Here is a 24,484-nt window from a genome sequence, read left to right as displayed (position 1 = left end):
ATTTAATGCCAAGTTCACCAAAATTATCTTATTTTTTTTTTCAATGTTGTCGCAGCTTGTAGTTGGGAAACATCAATAGTAGAAGACGCAAGCAGCTCTTGCAGTACAACCTACCCGAGAAAACAGGCCCTACCAGCAGCACATTTTACTCCATACACCACCGTCTTTGGCACAAAAGACTGCTCCTGTCGATGTTTGTGAGAACACGCTGTGCTTACTTAACAGGAGTTCTGTAGTTGTGGCAGAACTCCTCGTGGTGCTCTCACTGCCGTACACCTTCCGCACACAAAAAACGGGCCAGGAAAATCGGACTGGGCATTACTTGCAGTCTCTTGTTTTTGCTGTCCACCTCTTTTGAGGCTGCACGGAGTCACTTGCCCACCCACAAACAAGCTTTGGCGTGATGCTTGCCCACAACGATTTACAACATGCTAACATGACGTCAGTGAGACCAAAACATCACTGATGCCACAACGTTAGAGAGCAATGCATTAAATACGAAACGGTTTTTCGTGCCCACCTTTAGTACACCAAATTTAGATGAGGTCGCCATTGCTGTCAATTTCTTCTAACCATTTTGGATTGAGCTTGCTGTGGTCCCCAGCATGAAAGGAACCAACACAGTATTCTGCAAAGAACAGAAAATAAGTGCAATGCACGTTGCCACAGAGGACTTTTTGATGCAGATTACTCTAAATTCTTTATACCTTCAGTAAATCCTGACACTAAATGCCTGTGCATACCTGTTCAATTTTGACAGCCATCATTCTGTGTGGGCCCACTTAATCAAACCCAGCTAGCAACAGTCTTATCCACAGTCGTTAGCAGGATTTGCCATTCAACACAGGTCTAGCAATTCGTAACCAGCTCTTGACCACGGCAGTGAAAGTACACTGGCATACTGCCATGGGGCCACGTACAAGGAGTACATGCAACGAAGGGGCTTTTGCAAATGTCCCGTTGCAACTTCCTGTGATGCTCACTGTTCGATGCCTACTGCTGCTTCCTAGTCAAGATTTTCTAACTGCCTCCCATATGCTCACTCATTTTATCCTCTGTTTACAATATGCAAGCGCATTACCATACTACATCAGCCCCCCTTACACTCCACCAAAATGTAAAAGAACATTGCTTGGAACTCCTTTTATCAAAGAACCACCTCAGAACGCTTTATTGCTTCCCAACTTTCATTAAAGATCTTCAATTAGAAATCAGTGACAATAGCATCAAGTCACGGCAGCATATAATATATATATATATATATATACATCATCATCATCATCACCACCACCAGCCTATCTACGCCCACTGCAGGGTAAAGGCCTCTCCCATTAATCTCCAATTACCCTGGTCCTGTGCTAACTGCGACCAATTTATCCCCGATGCAACTTCTTGATCTCATCTGCCCATCTAACTTTCTGCCGCCCCCTGCAACGCTTGCCTTCTCTAGGGATCCACTCTGTTACCCTTAATGACCAACGGTTATCTTGCCTTCGCATTACATGCCCTGCCCACGTCCATTTCTTCTTCTTAATTTCTACTAATATGTCCTTGACGCGCGTTTGTTCCCAGACCCACTCCGCTCTCTTTTTGTCCCTTAATGTTACGCCTATCATCTTCCGCTCATTGCCCGCTGAGTCGTTCTCAATTTAAGTTGAACCCTCTTAGTGAGCCTCAAAGTTTCTGCCCTGTAGGTGAGTACCGGTAAGATGCAGCTGCCATACACTTTCTTCTTCAGGGACAATGGTAGGCTGCCATTCATTATCTGAGAATGTCTACCGTATGCACTCCACCCCATTCTTATCCTTCTAATTATCTCTGCCTCATGGTTGGGATCCGGGGGTCACAACTTGGCCTAAGTAGATATATTCGTGTACCACTTCCACTGCCTCGTCACCCATCTCAAACCGCTGTGCTGTGCCGAGGTTATTGATAATTACTTTGGTTTTTTGCATATTAATTTTCAGGCCCACGGTTCTACTCTGTTTGTCCTGTGCAGAAAGCATGCTTTGCAATTCATCCCCCGAGTTACTTAGCAAGGCAGCGTCATCAGCAAATCTGAGATTACATATTCTACATTAACCCTTACTCCCACCTGTTCCCAATTCAACGTTCTGAATACTTGTTCTAAACATGCTGTGAATAGCATTATATATATATATATATATATATATATATATATATATATATATATATATATATATATATATACCGTATTTACCCGATTCTAACGCGCACTTTTTTCCCGAAAAAATAGGCCGAAAAATCGCATGCGCGTTAGAATCGGATACAAAACCGAAACTGCCGAAACAGCGTAAATTTCGTCCCACCCATCGACATCACCATCTCAAGATGGCGCCAAAGCTTTTAGCAACGATTTTTCGGACGCAGCAAGCCTAGGCGCCTAGGCTTTTCTATCGGCGTTCACACAAATCGTAAAATCGTTTCACTTGCGCCCTTGATAACAGCAGTGGCAGCAGCGGCTCCCACGCGTTCAAAACGAGCGGTCGGCTGAAGCGTGCACCTCTGGAGAAGCTCTCGGGATGGGCGTGCGAGGCGTGGGCCACGATCCCATCGACCATGGTTGAATGTTCGTTCAGAAGTGTGGCATCGCGATCGCGCTTGAAGGCACCGAGGCCGAGAGGTTGTGGTCAGCGGAGAGCGACGAGGAGTGAGATAAGTGAGATTACTTCGGGAAATAAATCGCCGGTTTCTCTCGCATTCGTTTGTCTGGGTCACAAAGTCCCGTGCGCGTTACAATCGGAGGTGCAAGTTTGTTTCTTTTTTTGCCAGGAAAATCGGGTGCGCGTTAGAATCAAATAAATACGATATATATATATATATATATATATATATATATATATATATATATATATATATATATATATATATATATATATATATATATATACATATATATATATATATATATATACGATAGAGAAGCCACATTGAAAAACATAATATTTATTCTAACGTTTCAACCGGGGGCCGGCCCCCGGTCGAAATGTTAGAATAAATATTGTTATGTTTTTCAATGTGACTTCTCTATTGCACAGTTAACCTTATAGCCAGGAACCTTTTCTCTTAACTATATATATATACATATATATATTGCAAAGCATTATTACCGCACTGGACAAGCAAGCAGAGTAGAATCGTGGGCCTGAAAATTAATGTGCAGAAAACTACAGTAACACTCAATAGCCTCGGGAAAGCACAGCGGTTTGAGATAGGTGGCGAGGCAGTGGAAGTGGTAAGCGAATATATTTAATTAGGACAACTAGTGACCCTGGATCCAACCATGAGGCAGATTATCTATATAGACACACACACGCACACACAGAGAGAGAGAGTGCTTTGTTTACATTTTTACTATAGTATTTGCAAATTTAGGGGGAAAAAATTGCGCGCTATTTTCAATGTTCCAAACATGGGAGAGATCAGAGTTTTAGAAATGCTTTTCCTAAAACTGGGTTTTATTTTCCTTTTTAAAAAATTTGTAGCCGCATTACTATTTTTTTAGATGTAAAAATTTTTATGCAGGTAATGTAAGCCAAAGATCTGGCAACAGCACAAACTTGAGATTATTGGACGTGCCTAATCACTACCTTTTGCACAAGTCATTGGCACTATACCCCAACTAAGTGTCACTTCAATTCGTAATAACAAGTAGCATCAGTGCCTGGCATATGCTTTCTTCTGGTGCCTGCGATGGCATCTAGGACAACACCGCGATGCCTGCAGTGATGCAGTGAAGCGTGCACAGGAAAGCCCACTTTCAGGTAGGTTTTTGCAGGCTCTGACTGATGTAAATGAAATTTTTTTAACGATAAAATGACCTCTTACTGTTCAACATTTACACTTGCTTAGGAACTGCTGCTAAGCTTCGCGTCCTTTGTGTTTTTCCTTTGCTAGAAACATTTCACTTCAAGTTGCAGCCCATTTCGTAACCACAAATAAATGTGCATAAATTGTAGGGGAGAAATTGGGTTCACTGGGAAGGGCAAATATGTGGAGATACTGGGATTTCAGTCAAAACAAAGGGTACTGCCTATATTTGAGAACAGATCTGGTTGCAGTAATAAATGTCTAGATGCCTACTACAGCGCTCTATAGAATGATTTACAGCATAGTATACTCGCGAAACTTCCCACCAACAACAGCTATGCAGAGACTGGTATCTTTTCAAATGATGCAAGATCATTTGCCTACAGTGGCAAGAAAAAGGTGGTGTCCCCACAATGGCCCAAATGAAAAAGCGTCCCTAAGAGACGACCTCACAAATAGTTGTGGTTAAACCTTTGGCAATGCTGCAGCATGCATGCAGCACACACTAAGGTGCATCAGAACCGCTTCGTAAGCCCCACCCCTCAATGGCATCAGGAGGGTTGCCTTAGACGATCAAATCTAACACATTGGTGATGACTTCAGTAGGCGAGATAAAGGTCACTACAAAGCAATTCAGCTTCAATCACTCAGGATGGCACCTGGGCCATGGCTCCCTCCCCTCCTGCAGGCCGTCACACATGAGGAGCTGGCTGAAAATGTTCATGGCCACGTCCCAAATGTCCGAGACTCCAACCTACTCAACTACTCAACATGGGGCATCATTGAAAGGGCCTGATGATGCCGCATGAAGGCCGACACTGTGGATGCCATGGCAAACTATGAATCAGAACCTCACCAAGGACTGTAGTTGTGTGCAGGTAATCACTGAGGCAAACTGTGGCGGCTTTTAACACAGAGAACCTTGACTGACGCGTGCGAGTTATATTTATTCAGTGCCAGTGCGATTGCTCTCAGATATCAGCTACACCCTGTGCTGCTCTCACGCGGCAAGCCTGAGCAATGCAGGGATCTTTGGCTGCACTAAGCATGCTGACACAGCAAAAGAAGCCAAGTGACGTACTGGCCACAAATAGTCTAGCAAGTGACCAACCATTACAACCATTACACTGGTGCTAAATAGATACAGCAAGTGGATTCACAACCAGAATGAGAAAAGCATCGGAAGCCATAGCAGGTGTGCACTTTGCTCGCTTCAAAGTCTGCGGTCATGCCAGAGGAAGTCTGGCAACCACTCCTGGACTCAGCAAGGGCTGTTGTTTGTTTCTCTCATGTATAGCTTCCTGCCTCAGGGAGATCCAGAGACTGGCTGTGAAGTACCCAGAGTATATTGTATATGTATACATGCACGTATAGTTACACTGTATATACACATCGGTGCTTCCTATCATATTTCAGCCTTGGCAGCAGGCACAGAATATGACGTGGAACATTATAGTATTGAAGTGCCCTACTTTATGAGCCCACATCTCTGGTAACCACATGCCATATATGAAATTTTATTTTTGAAGTATTTTTGAATTTCTTTAATGTAGTTTATTTATGCAAGACTAATTTACTGTTTTTCTTTAATTATTCATGTAAGGTACCGATGTCAATGGGAAAGTTGCACTTTTAAAAAGTAACTTTCAACATGCCACCTCTTGCCTAGCTCGTTTTGAGGATAGTCACAGAACTAAAAAAAAATAATAATAATAATAACAGCATTGCATAGTACCTTTCATAGTTCTATGGGTATGTTTGAATCATTGTAAAAAGTGCTGCAACTCCAACCACCTCTCCGTTCATCTTGCCTATTTTTAAAGCCCTTTCACATTAAATTCCACCGAGTACCTCCGGGGGTTCTTTTTTCACAACAATGGGTCTCCAATGCCAGTCCCCCTAAAATTTGCACAGCCTATTCCTCTATATATATATATATATATATATATATATATATATATATATATATATATATATATATATATATATATATATATATATATATATATATATATATATATATATATATATATATATATATATATATATATATATAGTGAGAGAAGGAAGGAGAAAAAAGAGGAACTGCGAATACTCAGAATGTAGGATAGTTCACAGCAGTGGTTCTCAAATCGGGGTCCGATTCATTTCTGGGTTTGGCCAAACGTTTTTACCAATGATGCAAAAATGTAATTACATGTGCGTTTACCTTTCTTCGCGTAGCACACCTTTCAACATTCGCGTTTTGCACAACACGCTGGGTATGCAAAAATGCCACACACTCAGAAGGCAGTGTATAAGTATTTAGGGGACTCTTACATGCAGTGTCATATTATCACCGGATAATATGACACGCATCAGCCTACATGCCAGCCACAAAAGGCAGATGGGTGATTTTATCTGCGTGCGAAAATTGTTGACAAAATAACGTAGAATAATTTAGTTAATCACGGGGTCCTCCATTCCTTTTGCACGCTCAACAGGGGTCCCCGGCGCACTTATCGTTGAGAACCACTGGTCACAGAACACCCGTCCCGAGGTGGGCAGCATCACGAGCAGATGCACAAAAAGATGGGCCAAGGGGACCACGAGGCACGCCACAGTGAGGGGCTCCAAATGAATCACGCATGCCGCACTGGCATGGCTGGGCATTCATTCGGTGGGCGACCCCTTCGCAACAGCTCAAGAAAAGATGTCCTTGAAGAATCTCACACAGCACGGTCACAAACATGTGCGACAAACAACCCCTTGAGGCAAGACACGGAGGCTCTGCAAAGGAGACGAGTGAGTGAAAAGCCTTCTCTCACTAGGCCAGGCACAATCTACTCACAGGAGGTCCACGCCACGCAACCAATGGCTGCGATTACATTGACACCAGTTAAAAATGCATTTTCACAAAGGTGGCTTAGGCACAGAAACCCAGAGGTGCAAGAGAAAACCATACTGTTTCTTCTGTAAAGCCATTAAATATTCCAGCTGTTTTTTGCACATTGCTTTCATCAGCCCTGCACCACCTGCTGTGGTACATTAGACAGCGCGTTAAAAGCATACACACACATACATGCATACACAAACGCACCAAGCTTTAAAAATTCATAGCCTCTTTGCTTCACTGAACAAGGAAGTGACAGCGGTGAGAGCTGTGGCCTCGTATGTGAAGAGCGCAGTGCAGCCGGCCTCTTTTACTGCAACGTGGGCTCGCACACAAGTCCCACAAATTCTGCTTCGTAGAACATGCAGCAATGAATGGATGAGATGACTGCAATTTCGAGTGATGCCACACGAGACCGGAAGGAAGACGGAGAGTGCCACCGGTGGTGTCAACAACTTTGGACGGATGTTGACTGCCACTAAGACGATCAAGATGCCGTTGCAGTTATGATCGTGACCAAATAGGTGTGAGCTAATTAATTTTTTTTCCCAAGCTACGCTTTACCACTCCTTTGTTAATTATTGCAATAAAGCTTCGTAGGGTTTATTGTACTAGAGAAACACAGTGTAACTTATCCTAGGAAATTCGTATCCCAAATAGTTCCTGAAGCAGCTACGGCATTGCATTGGCTATTTAAAATTTGTACTTATCACTAGTAATGAATTAGACATGGTTATAAACCTGTTTGATTAAAAACCTGCCTTAACAGTCTCACATGGTATATTAGAAGGACTTGTTGTTGGGCGAGTTGGTGCATTTTCTCAGAAGGGGTAAACTGCGCTGAGGAAGACGCTACGCAGAGAGAGGTACACAAAGACAGGCGCAGTTTTAATAATCTGTATAACCTGTATATAATAATCTGCATATAATAATTTGGTATAATCTGTATAAGAGAATGCATAGAAGTACCAGATATATTACCACTTGCATGAGGCCCTTTGAAGGGATAAAAATATGAAAACACAAGTTGCAGCAGTTTCCCAGGACTACGGTGTCAGCTAAGGGTGACATAACTTTACGCCCTATATTTTTACCCCAACCACTCATCAAGTCTATATTAGCAAATGGCCAAATCCTCCTGTTTTAAGACTAATGGTTACTTATTCAACTTGAATAAATAAAACTTGGCAGGTTACAAGATAGGCTACCACAAACACATGCTCATTCGAACAAACATTTGGAAGTTACTGTTGCTTTCCCTTCTTGCAAAAATGCCTGACGGGAGTGGTAGTACGTCTAAATAAATAAACAAATAATACGAACCAGTAGAACATCTCCTCTGAGCCCCCGGAAGGGCAAATAAAAGCTGAATTCAGTCATTTTCCACATGCGCATCAACACACCCATAAAACCCAGGAACTATGCCTCACACAGGCCATGCTGTAAAAAATTCAATGGACAATATCCTCCTTTCGAGAAAACTGAGCCCCCCCCCCCGTCGAGTTATACTAAAACTTTGCAACTCATCTGCTTACCAGTCTTTCGCATGGGCAGAATAGGGACAAAAATGTGCTTTCTCTGACAAACAGGTGATGTTTTGCTGAAGCCAGGTGAAAGTTGTTGAGCATCCAGTGCAAAATACAAGTGCTTCCCCAAAACAAGAAACGGCAAAAATGCTTTAAGACAGTTCCTAACAGAATTTTTCACTTAGACATTATGCACAAAATAAAATGCCTTTTTGGGGTTTTTGTGAATGCTAAGGCTTTTATTAACAGTCAGCTTGGCCCGGAAGAATCACAGAAACAAAAATGCTCATGTAGCCCTGCTCTTTTAATTAAAAAATAACCCACATTAATTGCTGCAACCTGCTGTGGTAGCTCAGTGGCTAAGACGTTATACAGGCGAGCCCGCTTATAACGAACACAACGGGAAACCGAAATCCCTTCGTTATATCCGCTTTTTGTTATATCTGGACAGAAAATCTATGTATACCAATGGTAACGGGAGACGAAGATTTGTTCGTTATAGCCGCTATATCGTTAAAACCGGGTTCGCTATAAGTGGGCTATACTGTACTGCTAAGCCCAAAGACTTGAGTACAAATCCAGCCGCTGTGGCTGTTTTTCTGATGAAGGCAAAAAACAAAAACACCTAAATAGGGGTGGATGATTGATCAATTAACCTAGTGATTAATTGATGAATGCTTTAATCATGATAATTTTTAAATCAGTTAATCGGTTGAAGCCACGTGAGCGAAGTGAAACAAGGGTGCCATGTTTAAATTGTGTGCAAGCGTGCCGAAATCCCATTCGTGTTCAAATAACCCGCCTTACTTGACCACAAAAAATGATGCGTGTGCTCACAGACGATCGGGATTAAAACCGCAAGCTGATAGCCAAGACAGACGGGAAAATGGCTACTCCTAATACTATAAATGGCATAAAAAACAGTGAGCGGGCACTCCCACCGTTTTGCCATTATATAAACTAACTATGGCGTACGTAAACCACAATGAATCAGCACCCCCTGCAATTACGGCACGTGGCAATGTTCCTGATTCTAGAAATAGCCAGAGTGATAAGCGTCCTGCTGATAAGCATCCCCGGGAGCATGCATCAGCGCCATGATGATGATGATATCCTCAACTCGCCTGGGATGTCCGTGATGTGTTAGCCTGACAGTCTCACCTTTTACACTTCCATCCCTATCTCTTTAACATTCTGCTCTAACCTTTCATTCCCCCTCCATTTGCACTCCCCTGCACTGGGTTGTATGCAAGTGAGCTCCCTGGCGAGCTCGATAAAGGCCCCCGTGCATTTCCTTTGCTTTTCCTTCCCCTGGAACCACTACAACAAGCTGTGAACAGGCTGAGGAGCACATTGATATTGTTCATTATTATTACTAAAATTGTAGTGGACCTCGAGGTCCTCCGGCTGCCAAGCCGTCGTAAGACAGCACACGTCTAGTGAGCATGAGCGTTTTAATCGAACTCGCTGCGGGTGCAGCGCGAGCACGTGCCACCGCTTCATTGTCACGTGAAACTGATGATGCAGCATCGTCTGCTACAGCGCAGAGAAGGAAGAAGTTCCAACACTCTCCCCCGCCGACAGCCGGTGTGCTACATTTGAATGGTCATTGAGGGTGGGTGGATTTCTTGCTTGAATGAACATGGCTTGACTGAAAACTTCGGCCGACGAAGCATCGTCGAATGTCGTGTCTTTTTTAATAATTGTCGGCGAGTGGTATCCCACACCTCTTGCTAACTTTGGCCAGGATGTGTCGTACTCCTCCATGGAGGACCTGTGCGTAAGCGTGCTGGATAGTGGGAGGTGTCCGCTTCTTCCTTGGTTCCTTTTTCCAGGTGTGCTCCAGTCGTTGCGTCATACCTTCACACAAGACTGGCACATTTTCGTAGTCTTTTCGTTGAGCTGGGGTCGTGTACTGTCGAAACAGCAAGGCTATCCCCTAGGTCAAGGCTTGGTTTCCACGTGGAAACCTCTTGTCGCTCGTTCGTTGGTTCGAATTTTTCTTTAAAGTGTGTCACCACCAGTTCGGTGTCCGAGATTTGTTCGTCGTTGCATTTTACGATGTTTCCAAAGTCTGAGCAGCGGTTCAGAGTTTTTGATTCCTAATTGGCTTCCACGCACATTCGAAGCACGATAGCGTTGGCACAGTGCATGGCATTTTCTCCTAATGGCAGCAGGCCTTGAACAGTCCAGCCCAGCAATGTTTCCACTGCTTTAAGCGTCGGCGTCACTGCTCTAACGTTGCCTGTTACCAAGTTCCCAGTAATGGTCCGCCCCAATCAGGATCGATATTTTGCTTTTGCCGATTCGTTGTGCTCTAAGGGCCTGCGTGTCCAAGTGCTGATCATTGTGATGACTTGGTCGACCGGTACGCGAACGTGGTCGTTGCATATTGTGTCGATTTCGAGCGCCTCAATCTGTACGGGCCTCTCTGTCTTTCCGCTATCTATAAACAGACGTACTTTTTGGAAGGTTTTTGTCTCCTTTGGACTTCGGAAGGCAACTGCAGTCAAGGTTTCCTCTTCTAAAAACTCGCATCTCAATTTCTTGGACGCCTCTTAGCTTTCGCCGCCGAAAAGAATCCGGTGGCGTCCCGAGGATGCGGAGCCTGCTGCTGCTGCTGCGGTCAAAGCTAGGAGGAGGACAGTGGGTCCAGTGGAAGCCACGTTGCTGCTGCTGGGGGCGTCTGCCGTGCACATGATGGTTGCATGCTTTCGAGCACACTTGCGGCAGCGCAGTCGACCTCGGCAATCCTTGGACAAGTGGTCTTTCTTCAGACATCGGGAGCATCGACCTTCCTTGGTGAGCAGCTGTTTTTTTTTCGCGTGATGTTCCATTCATCGAAGTCGCAGACCTCTGAACAATGCTTTGTGGACTGGCAGAACAGGCACCGATGGTGTTGTTTGCTGAAGGGTGTAGAACCGACAGGCTATGTATGTCACAGTGTAGCTGCTTTCTAGGTGCCTCTTCTGGGGTCCGTCTCAGGGCCGTCTGGGGCGCCTGGAGCGCCATCTGGAGCACCTGGAGTGCTCCGTCTGGAGCGCCGTCTGAGGTCTTTACTCCTGTATGGTGCTCCACAGCTTCTCGACACTGAACTTGATGGTCAATGAACTGGAGAAGCTGCTGAAGCTCTTGTTCAGGCTGTGCCGTCTGGTTCTGTTGGGCCCTTATTACTTGAGTTGAGGTGGATGCCGTTGTTGAAGGCGTCGGTAAGCTGAAGCGCTCGTGAAACTTCAGAACCAAGTCACATGGCAATAGTCTGAGAAGGATCTCTTGTAGCATTAGGCAGTAATTGGCGGGACTAGTGCCAAGTGCCTTCAAACTTCTCACGTGTGCTTGGACCTCGTCAAATAGCTGGCGAAGTTGATGTACGTTCGATGACGACGAAACTGGTCTCAAGTCGAGAAGGCTTCTGAGGGAATCTTGTACGACGAGCCTTTCATCACCGAAGCGCTTTCTTAAAATGTTGTTCAAATAGTTAAATTTTTCTGCATGCAGTGCTCGGGTCATCGTTATTATGCACAGCTGACGCGAACTGCATCCAAAAGCGCTGCCAGATTTTCCTGTTTCCGTTGAACTTTACGAGGTCCAGCTGAGTTAACTTAGCCTTGTTGCGGATCGGAGTCTGATAACTTGGCTGCCGTATGGGTCTAGATGCGAGAGCGTCTTGCAACCTGAAGTGCAGGGCCGCTGCCGTGTTCACGACTTTTTCCCCATATTTGCCTGCGTCCGACGTCTCGCTCTCGAGCAAGCTGTCTGGCATCTTGTCAAATATAAGGTCGTCCTGTTTCTTTATCTGCTGGTAAAGGGCTTCGACTCTTTCGCGCAATACGCTCACCTTGGATGCCGAACGTCCTGGCTCCCTTCGCAGTGCTTCCTCCGCTTCGGTTAACACACCGTCCAGTTGCGACGTCGGAGAAGCCGTTCCGTGGCAGTCAGCTGGCGGCCGGGGATGCTGGCCCAAGGTCGCCGGCGCCGCGTCGGTTTAAAGGGCTTGCGTGGCTCCGGACGTCGATGATGCAGGCCTTGTCGTGAGATCGCGGGTTTCCGGCACCATGTAGTGGACCTCAAGTTCCTCCGGCTGCTAAGCCGTCGTGAGAGTACACGTCGTGTTAGGATGAGCGTTTTAATCGAACTTGCTGCGGGTGCAGCGCGAGCGCGTGCCACCACTTCGTTGTCACATGAAACTGATGATGATGCAGCGTCATCTGCTACAGCGCAGAGGGGAAAGGAGTTCCAACAAAAATAATATTTTTATCATTTTTCCTCTTGAATTAACGAAACCGATTATTCAATCAATTAACCGATTAAAGCCTGCCGATTAATTGGATTAAATTTTTAATTGATGCCCAGCCATACACCCAAGTGAGATCCCCAGTGGGATCCCCAGCAGGTGGCATAAATTAATTTGTAGCCCTCCACTGTGGCATGCCTCATAGCCCAGGTGAAAACCTCAAAACTAGAGTACTTTTAAATTCACTGCTGTATTTGCACACTGTGTTTTTTATTTTTCACAGATATAGCTAAACAAATGCTTTTGCCAGCAGTGCAGCTTCCCCAGTGCATATCCACCACCATTAAAAACGTTCTAAGCCGTGCCAATTACGAAGCGTATACAAATCTCCCCTCTTCCCACAATTGTCAAGACAGTCTGGACAGCTTTGAGGGAACTCGCACAGCTGATAGCTTCAGATTTCTCTCACATTTCGCAAGAAACCCTGCGGCACTTGGCAACAGCACACAAGAGGCACATGTGTAAAAGCATGTCAGACGCTGCCTCATGTGCTGCGCCGGTCCATGTAAAACCCTGACTGGGTGCACTTTCCTTGCAAGTAACTACTTAGGTGACCGCAGGAAGGACACAGTTAGGTGTTGCCACTGGACAAAAGGCCGTGTAATCACCGTACCATACAAAGGAAAGAAGGTGCCCTCAACAACAATGGAACAAGCCCACAGCAGGACTGGCCATGGCAATTCGAGCAAATCCTAACTTCTGTACGCATGGCATAGTTGTGCAAACAATGAGTCACACACTAGTTCTTGCGTTAATCAAGGAAACAAATTCGACTTACGGAAGGCTGTTCAGCGACAAACCAGGTTTACACTCTTGACCGAGTTATAAAAAAAATCCCGCCATCTCCACGAAGTGAATGATGATGAGAGGGGCGAAGCTAAAATGCTTATCGGTAAAACCGTGAAACATTCGCCCGCACATCATATAAAGACTCGACACGTCAAGCTTCCCACCGCTCCGTTGACAAGCCCGTCGACGACGTTGATGTTTGTGGTGATTATGTAGGGCTTGTTTGGGACGATGAGAATCTCCATGGGTAAGTTGGCTAATTCGGTGTGTGACATTTTAGCCACCTTGGCCATCGCCTTCTGCAGAGCGTCTTGTGTCGCGTACCCCCGGTACGTGTCTTCAGCTCGCAGGCGACGAACGACAACCTCTTCTTCTTCCTCTCCTCCTTCTTGGGTAGCAACGAACGCGTTGAACGTTTTGACCTCTTTGGCCAATCTTTGGTTGGCCAATCCCTAGGGGGATCCTGCCACAATCATCATCATTCCGCCGTGTATGGCAGCAATGAGGGACGGGACAGGGCCCGAGCAAGTGTCTTCAGCTCACAGGCGACGAACGAGAACCTATTCTTCCTCTCCTCCTTCTTGGGTAGCAACGAATGCGTTGAACGTTATGACCTCTTCGGCCAATCTTTGGTTGGCCAATCCCTGGGGGGATCCTGCCACAATCATCATCAATGTACCGTGTACAATGTGCCGTGTACGGCCGGGACAGGGCCCGAGCAAGAGGAGCTTCGCCCCTAAAAAAAGCGAACATTCAGGTGTTCATGGGTGTTTTGGGAAAGCCAAGGAGTTGCAGAAATATACCAAAGAGCTGAAGGACACCTACAAAAGTACAGGCACCATAGTAATTCATTAAAAAAGGTGTGAAGGCAGGAAGACACAATCTCGTTCGAGCTGTTTACTGTTTGTCCATGAGAGATGCTTGGAATACTACATCTAGGGAAGCCCCGCCTAAAATATATGAGAACACAAACAGGAAAAGTTCTGTGTTACGCTAGAAGACAAATGCAAAGAAAAAAATATGCTCAACAAACAAGGAGTGAAAGAGTCTATTAGTAGAGACAATGAAGCACCAGAGGAGGTGTAAGCATATAACTTTCCCCACAGGGTACCTATGAAACAACTAGGACCGTATTCTGGATCCCTCCACCACTCCCTCCACTCGGCTGAGGGGAGGATTCTAGAATGCTTGAGCATAGGGAAATCACTTTCAAGGATCTCCTCCACTACAGGCTCGAGTGGAGGAAGCACTCAGATTACCAGTGTTAGTGTGCAAAGAATTAGCATTTGATGGAGTACATTTGTGAAATACTCAGTGATGATGCCTTTTCCATGAAAAGAAAAATCTATATTCAGCGCACACTGCAGGCACTCACTCGTGGGGCCAAAACCGCAGGTCAAATGAAACATTTTCAAAGAAAACTTTCAACCACGAGCTGGAGTAAAACCCAAACCGAAAACCAGCACAGAACCGGTATTTTTTTCTAGAACTTAAACCGAGCGTGAACTGTTATTTTTTAGCATGCTGAACCTGAAATGGAACTGAACCAAAAATAATAATAAAAACAATGGCGGCCACTCAATGGCAAAACGCGTCTGCCATGGTCTGCTGAAAAAAAAGAAAAAAGAAAAAAATGATTGACATTTATCCACTAATAAATGAGCAGCGAAGCCGTTGGCGTTTAAAGGCCACATGTTGTTAAGGCCACACCACCACGCATGCATAAAAATGTTTCACAAGCTTCACACATGCAAAACTGGCAGGCTTGCTGCATATACTATGCCCCAAAATTTTCCACTGGTGTCATTTCAATATGAACGAAAGTGGCCTACCCTCAATACATTTGACCATCAGTGCAGCTATGCGATGATGTAGGAAACGATGGATTTGCGAAATGTGGCTGATAGCCTGTACCACAGCCAATTTGCCGCACAGTCTCGGACTGATGTTGCACCATGGTGCCAAGCTGCTTTTCTGTAATTCTGCACAGATTTTTTTTTATATATAATCAATGAAGAAGCTCAATGCATTTTGTTTAGGCAGTAAGAACTTATGGCCTCTCACTGAATCCTTGAACCACATTGCTGCTTCCTGATAGACAGTCATAAACAGCAGTACAATCATGCACCTATTTATTAGACGTGGAGCTTAACTGGAAAGTCAAGGCAGCTGGGGTAATTGGATGTTGGGTCTCAGCAAAGATGGCCGATTGACACGGGCACGCGAGCTCGGGGCACGCGCTTTTAGGCTGTTGTCTTCAAGCCCTAAGCTGACATTGCTCACTGGGAGATTGTACAAAGCAAGGGGACTGATTGCCGACACCACCAACACATGGCACCGACCATAAACAGGATTGCTCGGCTCAACTGGAATCCCTGTGACAACATCCCTGTGCCTATCTAGCATTCACGAAATGTCGTGCACAGGCCCATTTCTTCTCTGCAGGCCCCGCGGCCAGGTGTTCAAGCCACGACCCCCAGGTACCTTTGCCACTAAGACACTAAGTCTTTCCTTCCGCAAACAATTCACCATTGTTAATAACTACACATCCACTCCCTCCGATGTCATCTCCGGTGTTCCTCAGGGTAGTGTTCTCGGCGTTTATTATTTCTTATCTATATAAATGATTTGTCAAATAATATAACTTCCCATATAAGACTATTCGCTGACGATTGTATAATATATCGAGCTATTAACAATGATGGCGGCCACATTACCCTTCAAACAGACCTTAACGTAATTAGTGGCTGGTGTGACGTGTGGCAGATGTCGCTTAACGCTTCCAAGTGCTGTTATGACCTTCAGTAGAAAACACAACTCCAATTATTCCTGCTCTATAAAAAATCATACAGTGCTCTATCTAACAACCAACCTTTCATGGTTGACACACATTTGTGTTATCTACATTAGTGTTACCTGCGTGAAAGCCTCAAAGACACTCATTTATCTCCGTCAAACTCTACGCAACTCTTTTACAAACGGATATTTCACTTATGTACACCCCCAGCTGGAATTTGCATCTTCAGTCTGGTCCCCTCACCAGGATTACCTAACCACAATGATAGAGCCCATACAAAACAGAGCAGCCCGGTTTATATCTCGCAATTATAGCACTCATTGCAGCGTAACAACACTAAAACAAGAACATTCAATTTCGCCATTGCAGGTTCGCCGCTCAGTTGCACTGTTATGTTTGCTACATAAATATGTTCACAGCACCAGGCTTTCTATGCTACCCCCAACAGCACCACTGCGCATGTCCCGACGCCTGCACAATCACCACAGCGTCACTCGCATCTACGGCAAAACGAAGGCACCCAACTTATCAGCGCCTCCCAAGGCCATATCACTGTGGAACCATCTTCCCGACTGCATCGCTTCTATCACCGATCCAGCGTCCTTTCGCGAACGTGTGTAACCATTTTTCATAGCACTTTTTCATAGTAGCTTGCAAAGCAGAAGGAAGAAATCGATCTTGTAAAAAATGTTTGCTCGAAACAAACTTTTTTGACTTCTGCTTGAAACACAATTTCAAGCAGAAAATAGCACTCGCGAAGTGGCACAGTGGTAAAAGTTTCTCACAGCTACATACAGGGTCGCCAGTTTGATTCCCGGCTGATGAGGCAGCAAGATAAAAAAAAAAAAACACCCATACGAGATCTCAGTGCCAGTCGAACTTCCCGAGATGGTCACCCGGCAATGGTATGCCTCACCTTCAGTGCTTTAAATCAGTATGTGAAGTAGAAGGCACACTTAGAGTGAGAATACGAGACCTAATAGCAAGGAGGTGAGCCCGAAGCTGGGAGAAAAGATGACAGATGTACGCACAGAGAAGCGGCCAGACACAGGGAGCCAAGAGGCAGATGAAGACAATGCACGCTTCTCATGTGCACTCCAAACGTGGCCATCAAATTCATTGGCATGCTGTGCCACATTGCATGCCCACCACCATGTGTGAAATGTGACACGAAATGCCAGTACATTTTTTGGCCAACTTTGAGATGCATGTGTCCAACAACAGGCCAGAGTGGGAACTTTTTTCAAGTAGGAAAGCTTCAGCTTATTAGTACTTGCCTCCATTTCCCTAATATTCCAACCTGTTCTCTCAAGCCAGTAATTGAAAAGTCAATTCTCGAGCTTTTGGTAAATAAGCACCTGAAAGTTTCTTAATTAAGCATCGCAAGTAATGTTCACCCGGCCCTAAAACATAGCTGCGAAAACGACATTTGTGTTACTGTAATAGCCTACTGTTCAAGCTTAATGACAGGTTACACACACATGCACAAACCCACCGAAGGAAAGCTAGCAGTCAAGGACAATGAGGGCAGAATAGAAGTAGTTCATCTCTTTTTCATGTGAAAATAGGAATTCAAATATTAGAAAGAAAAAAAAAAAGATTGCGGAGAAAAACGTACACACCAGGTAGGATATGAACCTCCGGATAACGTGTCTGGGGTGCCTGCATTCCCATCCCCTTTCTCGTTTATTTACGTGTACGTAAGTGTACCCTGTGCCTCAGGTTTGTAACCAGCATCTCTGCGACAACTTGTGGTGGAGTTGACGTTCTTTCTAGCCCCCCGGGCTGCGAGTCGAGCATATACGAGCTGCCAGGAGCAGTTGACTGACTGGTTGAGAGCCCTTGTATGCTACTGACACCACCAAGACTGCTAGAACTTGCCACGCATGTAGCTTATCACCACTGGGCAGCTTCACGAGCATAGTAAGAAACGCCAAGAGTAAAGCCCATCAATGAGGGAATTTCTATGGGAAGTAGTCACTGCTGTGGTCAAGATTCAAACCCACAAAATGTATCATGTTGGCATAATGTACCAACTTGCCCAATAGCGACAAAACTATAGCTGCTGTGGCCACGATTCAAATCCTCAGCCACGTGCACAACAGCAACAGAACGTTTTGGCCCTCACCGCAGCGCCACAGTAACTAAACCACCAGCTATAAAGAAACAAAAGGTGCCCGTTGCTGCTCAACATGTGCCCCAAAACCAGTGATGAAGGGGGCCGGCACGAAATGGCCTGCAGCCAGCCATCTTTCTCGTGGCAAATGGCTGCAGCTGTTCCTTGAGGAAGGGCTTAGGTTAGGGCCCGTTGGTATTCCATATTTGTAGTTTCAGTGCATGAAAAACAAAGAAAAAGGACACGGACAGACGAGATGACATAAGCGCTATCATCGTCTTGTCCGTATGTGTCCTGCACGGGCTGAAACTTAACTACAAATATGCAGTTGTTCCGAACTCTGAAGCAATCATATACAGTAATTCCTTGTTAACTCAAACTCCGATATCTCGAAATATCGGTTCAATCGAAACTTTTTTTCTTGCCGTTCATTAAACTCTCACAGGACGTACATAGTTGGCACCCTTTATCTCGAAACGTTTTTTTCAAGGGACCACAGGTATCTCGAAATGTTGACAGGTAGAACACAAGGCAAAGTCCCCTACAGGCAGCTGATAAGGTGTCCATTGGAACGCTTAGCTCCCACTATGTGCCAAACACAGTTGTGAAAGAAAAATTTATGCGGAGTACACGCTGCACGAGGCTGATGCACTTGTTACCAGAATGCTGTCCGAATCCTACATCGTTGAGATATCTGAACGACGCAGGTGATCATGCAGACGACGAGAAGCCTTTAGAAGTGCCTGCAATGGTAGAAACAAGAAACCTCCTGCACCTGCTTCACAACAAGGTAGAATTAGGCGGTGCCGATCAAAAATTGACGCGATGTATTGCGCAGCTCAAGAACGCTTTTCTGGGGACCAAATGTGGACGCAAAATAGACGAGTTGAAGAGTTCTTTCTTCTGCAATAATAAAAATTTGTTTTTCCTGCGAATTAGTTTGCCTTTATTACGAAAGCTCTCCTGTGTAGTGCAGCTCTTGTTACCAGCACTAGCTCTTGTATCAGTGACCTGGCCACAAATTTTTGGCATTTCGCTTAACTCGAAACTCCGCCTATCTCGAAACATTCAGCGGATTTTACGACTTTGAGTTAACGAGGGGTTACTGTACATGCCTACAAAATATCTCAGCCTGTCATGGTCCAGCCACTCAGTGGGATTACGGTAGGAAAGCACACGTACCCTTGCCTCATTCCCATTCACTCTGTGTAACCATAACCGATGGTAACATCATAGTTCACTGCTTTTACCTGACTGAAACGGGGCTGCAGATATTTAATATCAAGGATAATGCCAAACACTGCACCAGAATGGCTATGCAGTCGAGACATTCAGATGAACTGGCCCTTGTGCAGCACTGCTCCAAGCAGTCACAGCACAGGTTGCACAGGTTAACAGGCAGGGGGTCCCCTCATGCGAGACAAGTCAGCTGCACTCCACACTGCGTTGCTGGCTTCTCTCGTAACCCGGGAATATGCTTACAGAGCTCACAGGGCTAATTAAAATCTCCCCAACTCTCGATTTTAATTAGCGCAAAGCGCGACATACAACACAGTTGACTGAACACAGCCCACCTGTTCCAGGGCATAGCATGTGGCCTTGCCAACCTAGTTTTCCTTTTTTGTCCCCCCTGGTCAGCAGCCATTACAGCTTGCAGTTCAAAACAGGAAAAGAGGTTTGTTCTGAAAACGAATAAGCGATGGGTACTGGTTGCACAGTGCATTTTCGCAATCAGCTGCAGAGAATCATAGCCACCTGTAGTTGCCATGAAGCCCTCGCGGTGCCCCCATGACGGAAGTGTCGGTGTGAGTTGTCAGCTATTTTCAGTTGTATTTTATGACCCCTGTACCTATTCAATTCATTGCAAAAAAAAAAATCAAACACATTGAATTACTGTCGCATCAAGTACTACAGTTAAACCTGGAACGAACCTCTGTGTAACAAACTCCTTTCCCCATTGCAACCCCCATTGAAGCCATTTTGTGACTTCTATGTAACGAAAGCAAAACGGCGGTTGACCTTCACGTAAACGAAGTCGGTAAGTTGAGCAGTCACTGTTTGCTGCACTTTTACTGAACAAAACCAGCTCGAGGAATGAACAAATTTAGAGAGTACTAGCACTGCTGGAAGGAGCTAGCAGAAACGAAAACATCTAGAATAACCTAAAAACGAAATTCATCATGATGATGACGACGAACGGAATGGCTAGCCTTAACCCGTTGGCTAACGTAGCCTTCACTTCTGGTTTTGCTTGTGTAGCGTGACATCACATCAGGTAGCAAGAGTAACTACACTTCACTTTTTTTTTGTCCCGCACCGCAAACTACCGTGCGTTTTCACATGTACTGTGGTGTCGGCTCGAGACTTTGAGGTGCTAGGCCGTCCTGTTGGCATGTAGCCGCGCGTCTCCACTGCTACCTGTGGTATCGGCTCGTTGGCGACGAGTGCTGCTGCCAGAAAACGAACAGTACGGTCTTTTCGAGACAGGCTCACAATTCTAAATGCCGTCTCCGCCGGTGAGAAAGAATATGTCGCTGCCCGGTGCAGTACCCCACTGGGCTAGCCCCCCGTTTGGTTCTTGAAAGGCGTTACGGCACCGAAAAGTGCCTGAACGCAGAAGTGATATGCAAGTTGCGTTTGTGAATACCCGGGGGGTAAGTGACCTTGCTTTTTTTGAGTGCTGCGTAGTGCCCAACCAAGCTTGTGCTGTGTGGGTTGCAGCAGGTGCAACCCACACAGTTTTTCACTGTGAAATAAATCCTTGAAAGGCGAGTTCACCTACACTGACGTCTGGCATTTTGGCCTCGTTTCTGCTTCACTCCCGCGAGCCTCAACTCGAAACCTGCATGCAACGAAAAATTGTGAACTTTTGTCAACTTCGTTACATTCAGGTTTTAGCGTATGAAAGAAAGAGAAGGAAGAACGAACCAAGAAAGCCATTTCCTCTTCTACAAAAGTGTAAGGAACAATGCTCAACAGCAGCTTCACTGCAATGCTTCCGCAGCAGCCAATCACAAAATACAATCATGCATGGGTGCGCAAGAAGCTGGCATTTTGAACGACAAGGGACAGGCAATGCTACATGGCGTGGAGCACCCAGTGTCTCCTATGCTGTTTACCTGCACTGCTCACATGCTGTTGCACAATGAAATTCAGGATCTGGCTACTGCATTCTCCGGCCAATTGGACAAACCATTGCGTCAGTCGAGCCTTCTTAAAAACACCAACCAGTTCACAAAGATTGGCAGATAAGTTGCAGCATAGTAGCTGGTCCACCTTTTTTTGCTTTTTGCTTCTTAAATTAGGGGCCCCAAACTGCGTTGATAGCCACTGCATAGGTTTGAGACCACGCTACAAGCTGTAGTCAGGTTTACAATCACCCTGACGTGATACAACCGACCGGGTCAACTGCTCCCGTACAACTGAGCGATTATGGTGACTTTCTCATAGGACAACATTTGGCACGCTACGTTCTAACTTGGTGGCTCTAGAATGAGGGGAAAAAAGAAAGAGCCCAAATGTGGGCAAGTGCACATGTGGGCATTGCCATCTGGGGCAGTTGGCCTTCCAGATACGCCACTAACGTACTCACTGACATCGCTATTTTCGGTCAATGGTAGTCCCGTCGATACATGCCATGTGTGCACTTGCATGTATTTTTTGGAACTGCTATCTGCAGTGGCAGCAAAACGTACAAGAGATAATAATTTCTTCTGGTGCCTTCCAAGCCCAACTGCACTAAACGTTTCCACCTCTCGGAAGCCCTATTTCGATTGTGGGGAATAGTGGCACCCCACAATCCTGATTCAGTGTTTGCTATGTGCAGCCAATGGACGACGGGCTCAGTACGGGACGTCAGGCTGAGCGCCGGGCCATGGTTCAGCTGGGCTCTGGGAGACTGCACCACTGCTTCAGCGCAGATGGCTGCAAGCGGAGACTGGACCGGGACGGCGAGTGTGGGTGCACCAGAGCGGTTTGGCTCATCCTGTCCAGCCTGGGCCGAACATCGTCCACCAGTAGCTCAAGCAAGGTTTTGGAGGATAAACCCATGGGGGAGTTTGCGTCAGTTGCCTTTGCCTCTTGCCTGCTTCCCACCTCGGCGAAGTAGCCACAGCAGCCCCACGTGCAGGATTGCCAAAAGGTGGGAATGAGCCACGCTTGCTGCTGTGTCTACGGTGCCGATGTGGGAGGCAGGCAAGAGGCAAAGGCAACTGACGCAAACTCCCCCACGGGTTTATCCTCCAAAACCACTCAGCGCACCCATCTTGTACGCCCTCAACGGGTCCCACTTTGTGTGGGCAACCGGGGCCATTCAGACCCGGCGCTACCGGTGCACAATCAGTCCAGGCTGCACGGGAGGAGCCGAGCCCCTCGCTGCAACACACACCACATCCAGAACCAGCCTCTCTCCTGTGCTGGTGCAAGCTCTCTGCTCACGCGCACTGAAGCAGTGCTGCTATCTCGCACGGCCTGGCAGAAGACTCGCACAGCGCTCAGCCCAGCGTCACGTACTGGGTGCATCGCCCTCCCTGTTCTGTGGGCCCATCATCTGCAATGCGAAGATAGCAAACACAGAATCGGGATGGCAGGCTTCAAATAATCCCACACTGTATAGACAGACTGGAGGGTGCAAATATGATACCTGAAATCTGTTCGTGCATGCTGCTAGCAAAAGCATTTGGCGAATGCCAAGTGAAGGTCACTCGGCAGAAAGTATGGGTGAAAGCACGATTGCAAGCAACGCACTCAACCGGTTCCCCGGGTTCCCAGGGAACCGGTTGAGTGTGCTTCTCCTGGTTGCGGGAACCGGTTGGTTGAGGCAGGAATGTCCAGGGCTAGCAACCAGGGCTGCCAGGGAACCAAAGCTGGCAGGAGTGTCCCTCCGCTTCATGCCTACTTGCGTGCATGCAGGCAGGTGCATTATCGTTTGCTATGGAGCTGTTTTTACCGCTTGTAATTGATTAGCCAGGCATTTCACAGAGCCACCACTCGTTTCCCAGTTGGTTTAACGGCATGGGCGTCCGGAAGGGAAGGCAAGGGGGGGCAACTTAGAAATTCAGATATTTTTATGCACTATAAAAAAGCTGCACAGTTTGGTTGGCCCATAATTAAAATAACTTTGCTCTGAAGGACGGAAGAGAGGAGAGAACGACACCGACGTTCTCTCCTTTGTCCCGTCCTTTAGCGCAAAGGTTTTTTTTTAATTATGTACGTGAACCAACTAGCCCAACAGTCCACGCTACTCAAATGATTAGCACAGCCAGGTCCTGCGTATCCGTATGGAACGCCCTTCAGGACTGCGGTCAACATTGCACTTTAGACACTAACATTGCTGGTCATGTGACCGCAGTGAAACAGACTGCCTGTGCTGGCTATTGAAGATAGCGAACAATTCTGAAAGGTTTGACGTTTTTTTTTTTTTTTTCTAAACTCTAGATTTATGCAGTCTTACCGCAAGAACTTCAGTTTTCGGACAAATTTGCAGCAAAGTCTAGCAAAAAATCTTCACCGCTACACCTAGTAGGGAGAGTGCAACATTTTCCCCGTCCCACCCCTTGTACAGCCTTTCCTTCAAAATTGCGAAATGTCGGCACCACCCAAGCCCCGAAACAAAACCTATAAATCAGCCCCTCAAAACGGTTGTATGCCTGTACTGAATTGAAAGCCAGGGAGGCCAGTAGTATCTTTATTGTGCGAGCCATTTCAACAGACTTCATCACACATGTCATCTCGCAATTTGCCCAGAAAAACCCGAGGTGTCTGCAGCTGCTATTCAAGGAAGATTGACGGAGTGCAGTTGTGTGTACGTGAACGTATTGTGCTGTGTGCTGGTGATCAGTTGGTGCGAGTCGAGAACCCTCACGCAGCGAAACAGGACACTCTTCTTTACAAAGTGACGGTAACTTTTCGCATTTTCTTTATTAGCTTCATTTATTCGTTCGGTAATAAAATCCAATGTATATTCTCCAAGTATGATTTTAATTCGCTGTTTGTAATTTTTGTAACCACAAGTAGCGCCTTTTTGGTGCTATCCAACCGTACCCGCCCTAATGGATGCCCCCCTTGCAAAAAGTTCTGCAGACGCCCTTGTTTAACGGTATTTACTGCACATTGAGATTACACTGGGCTGACCTGAAATATTATTTGCTGCAGTTACGCCCAAAAACTTGAATACAAAACCGGCAATGATAACTTGTGATCAGCTAAGACTCAAAGCCAAGTGATTACGGTTCCCGCTTCAGAAGCATGGGGGCATGGA

General features: G+C 46.0%; 1 protein-coding gene across 18 annotated transcripts in view; it reads right to left on the bottom strand.

Moving 5' to 3' along the window:
• Nucleotides 1-24,484, bottom strand: part of Sin1 (SAPK-interacting protein 1) — a 132,203-nt gene that overhangs the window by 98,013 nt on the left and 9,706 nt on the right. For 4 of the 18 annotated variants that reach the window (XM_077706790.1, XM_077706735.1, XM_077706796.1 and 1 more), the window contains exon 3: nucleotides 521-628. The exons of 4 other annotated variants lie outside the window; for them this stretch is intronic. The gene's annotated coding sequence lies outside the window, so the exon portion shown is untranslated. Of the gene's footprint in view, nucleotides 1-520; nucleotides 629-18,884; nucleotides 18,969-21,007; nucleotides 21,068-24,484 lie in introns of all 18 variants that reach the window. 10 more of the 18 variants (XM_077706827.1, XM_077706746.1, XM_077706836.1 and 7 more) reach the window with 5 other exon arrangements.

This window comes from Haemaphysalis longicornis, unplaced genomic scaffold, assembly GCF_048455015.1.
Source record: "Haemaphysalis longicornis isolate Haplotype H1 unplaced genomic scaffold, Haemaphysalis longicornis Haplotype H1 scaffold_1, whole genome shotgun sequence".
Lineage (NCBI taxonomy): Eukaryota > Metazoa > Arthropoda > Arachnida > Ixodida > Ixodidae > Haemaphysalis > Haemaphysalis longicornis.
This window is presented reverse-complemented; position numbering and strand designations above follow the sequence as displayed.